The following is a 2,952-nucleotide window of genomic DNA, read 5'->3' on the forward strand; positions in this document are numbered from 1 at the left end:
CGGACGAGAATGTCATGAAGCATCTGTTTCAGTCATTTACATCCTATATGCAACAGTAAGCACACGCGAAATGTGATAGTGATGCCATGGATGCCTTGAAGGCTGTCCAACAGGAGATGAAGCAGTTCAACGGCCAACAAGTTTCAACTTACTTGCATTTGTATGAAGAAAAGATGAAGTTTTTTGGGGTTTCTCAAGACGTTTGGAGCCGCTACTTCTTGCGGATCGTGGTTCGCGCACTTGAAGTCTGAATTTCAGAAATTCAAGGAACACATGCTGGTTGGACAGAGTTTAAGAAGGCATTAAAAGATGAATATTTCCTGGAGGATACAGGCCTTATGAACCGCATGAATTTCTTAGCATGGGTTTCTATGCCTAATAAAGGACTTTCAGTTACCGCCCTTCTGCGAGAGTTTGAGAGCCACTATGAACAATTGGATGAAACTGAGCAGCAAGCTTTGGAGATGCAGAAAGTGGAATTATTTTTACAAGCTGCTGATGCTGATTTACAGGAAAAATTTGATGATCTTTTGGAAGATCAAGCTACCGATTCAGGTTTAAAGACTGAGTGCAGACATGTCATTGATGCTGTGAATGCGCTTGTTAAAAAGCAGCGCAGGAGGGTACAATTGCATCGTAATACAGGATCTGCTTCTGAAAAATCCTTGGAGACCTCTACTTCTACCCCTGCTGCAAGTTCTATGCCTAAGCCTACTCCTCCTGTTTTAAATCCATCAGTTCCTACTGCTCCAGTGCCCTTATCAGTAGATGATGTTATTAAAGCCTTAGCAGATTTGACGATAGAGGCAGTTAAAGCTGAAGTTGGGAAGTTAAAAGAGCAACTTATGTCAGTACCTGCTGTAGCACCTGCTCCAGTGACTGCTTTTCCAGCTGGCCAAAGAAAAGGGAGACGATGTATTTGGTGCGATAGTACAGAGCACCAACATTGCAGAGATTGTGATGCTTTTCAGGAAGCGCGTAAGAAGAACATAGTGTTTTGGGGACAAGATGGGAAGATATGGCTGACAGAGACTGGTGCTCCTCTTAACACGAACTTTGGTAAGGGAGGCATGAAGAAGCTCGTTGATGATATGGCTACGTGATCAGCTTATGTGAGTGTTAGAGGAGATGCTTCAGCTTATGGAGTCCAGCTTGAGCAGAAATCAGATGGAGACTCAGCCTTATGGTCCTCTGCCTTGGAGATAGCGAGAAGAGGGAAAGTTCAGGCATCCACTATGACTTGTGTGGGCTCCAGCATCCGAGGAGAAACGGGATGGGATTCTCCTATTGACAGGTATTCTATTTTTGCTTATATGGCGAAAACACAGGGTTTAGATGCCATGGTTGAGGAAAAGAGAAGAAGAGATGAGGAGGGTCTCAGCACCTCCAAAAAGACTAGAGGGGGTGACTTTGTTTCACCGCCTGTTACAGCTCCACCTACGACGAGTTCTCCAGCACAATTAGGTCTTGAGCAACCTATGGGAGACAAACAGATGAAAGAAAAGAGACAACCAAGAAAGGAGCCAGGATTCAAGCTATTGTCAGACCTTGATATGCAGGCGAATATGAGTAAGATTTTTCATGAAAGAATTTTAAATAGTGAAGTCACTTTTACTGTTGGTGAAGCTCTTGGGATTGCTAGAAGAGAAATACAGGATCAGATGCAGGATCTTTTGCGGAGGAAACGACATGCAATGGAAGGACCTGCTTTACAGGGGTTATGGTATGGAGCTCTTGGGGAAGAGCATGATGATGCAGTGATGGTTGAGAATGCTTCTGTCAATCCGCAGTTGGAGAAAATAGTTCAACCTATGTAGTATGAAGATGATGATACCCCTATTCTCATTCCTCGCAACCATTTTTCACGCAGTCATTGGGCTAGAGCAATCACTGAGACGGTGGTAAGGATTGGAGAGAAATAGATTCCTTTGGTCGCTTTAGTCGATCATGGTTCCGAGATTAATCTTATTTCTCGAGGTGTTTATGAGAGTGGCAAGTGGCCTATGGATGCAGAGCATGGCTGGCGCATGAGAGTAGCCAATAATACTTCTGGTGATATGTATGCTGCTTGTTCGAGCATCAGAATTTCTATTGGTAATGTTGAAGAGGATTATCATTGCTTTGTTTAGGATTCTTGCTCTTATCCAATTATTCTTGGACAACCTTTCATTACAGAAGCAAGAATGGAGACGAAAGTGATGGATGATGGCTCAGCCTATGCACGGATACGTAATAAGGATGGTATGCGAGCTGTTCAGTTTATGACTGTTGGAGTAAATCATCCAAGAAACAAGGACTCCTTGCGTGACGCACCACTACCTGCGAAGGAGTTGGATTTTCATTAGGTACCGCTGTCTTGCGAGATGCCAGTGGTACGGAGCGAAGAAAAGAGGAGATATCGCCTCCTGGCAGCCAGTCTTTCTCCACTAATTTTTATGGTTTTTCTTCAGATAGTTCAGTGAGTTATCAAAAAGTTTCAGATTTTTCTAGAGCTGCCAGGCAGTACATTGGTCGTAAGGAGAAAGAGTTGAAGACTGCAGGTATTTTGCAAGCAGAAGAGCATGTGGATGGGCTGTATGAAGGAATGTCTTATGCAGATACATTGTCTGAGATGGAAAATATGCTGAAAACTGATGTATGTAAGGGCTCAAGGATCATACCTGTGCAAACCTTGGATATGTATCAAGAAATTTCTGATTTTATGCTGAAAACAGAGTCAGAGGCTGAGAAAACTCAGCAAACCGAATCTATGGCTGATCATGAACAGCTTTCAGAGTTGTAGAGGGCTGAAACCTTTCAGCCAGCAGAGTTAAATGCTGAAAAAACTCAACATATAGAGTATGAGGCTGCATCATGGCAGTCCATAGAGCAGAGGGCTGAAACCTTTCAGCCAACAGAGTTTAATGCTGAAAAATTTCAGCATACAGAGTTTCAGGCTGCACCCATGCAGTC

The sequence above is a fragment of the Lygodium microphyllum genome, chromosome 15, assembly GCF_053477565.2.
Source record: "Lygodium microphyllum isolate KBCC chromosome 15, Lygodium_microphyllum_v1.1.10, whole genome shotgun sequence".
NCBI classification, from domain to species: Eukaryota; Viridiplantae; Streptophyta; class Polypodiopsida; order Schizaeales; family Lygodiaceae; genus Lygodium; species Lygodium microphyllum.